Source organism: Buceros rhinoceros, unplaced genomic scaffold (assembly GCF_000710305.1).
Source record: "Buceros rhinoceros silvestris isolate BGI_N320 unplaced genomic scaffold, ASM71030v1 scaffold11274, whole genome shotgun sequence".
Lineage (NCBI taxonomy): Eukaryota > Metazoa > Chordata > Aves > Bucerotiformes > Bucerotidae > Buceros > Buceros rhinoceros.
Window position 1 is genome coordinate 755 of NW_010407663.1, and position 430 is coordinate 1,184.

The following is a 430-nucleotide window of genomic DNA, read 5'->3' on the forward strand; positions in this document are numbered from 1 at the left end:
CCGGTAACGGGTCCCTGGGCAGCCACCAGCACTCCATGCCCATCATCCCTCTTGCCAGGAAGTGCCACCAAGGCCCTGCTCACCCCACCCCTGCTTGTCCCAGCCCTGGCACTGAGAGGGCCCTAGGCCAAACTCGCTCAGTGCCCAGCTGCCACCAGGTCCGGTCACAGACTAGGGAGCCAAGCAGGGGTCAGGAAAGCTCCCCTCGGCTCTCCCTTGCCCAGCCCAGGGCCGTGCCCACCAAGGAAGTGGTGCTCCAGTCTGGATTTCAGGCGGTTAGCAGCAGAGCAGGTTGTATTCGCTTCTTCCTTGCACCAGTGTCTGAAGTCGGGGTCCAGCCCGAGGCACCAGCACTCCAGAGTGTCACACACTCCCCTCAGGGTGCCACAGTGTCTGCAGCAGAGCACGGAGGCAGCTGTGGCTTAAGGCA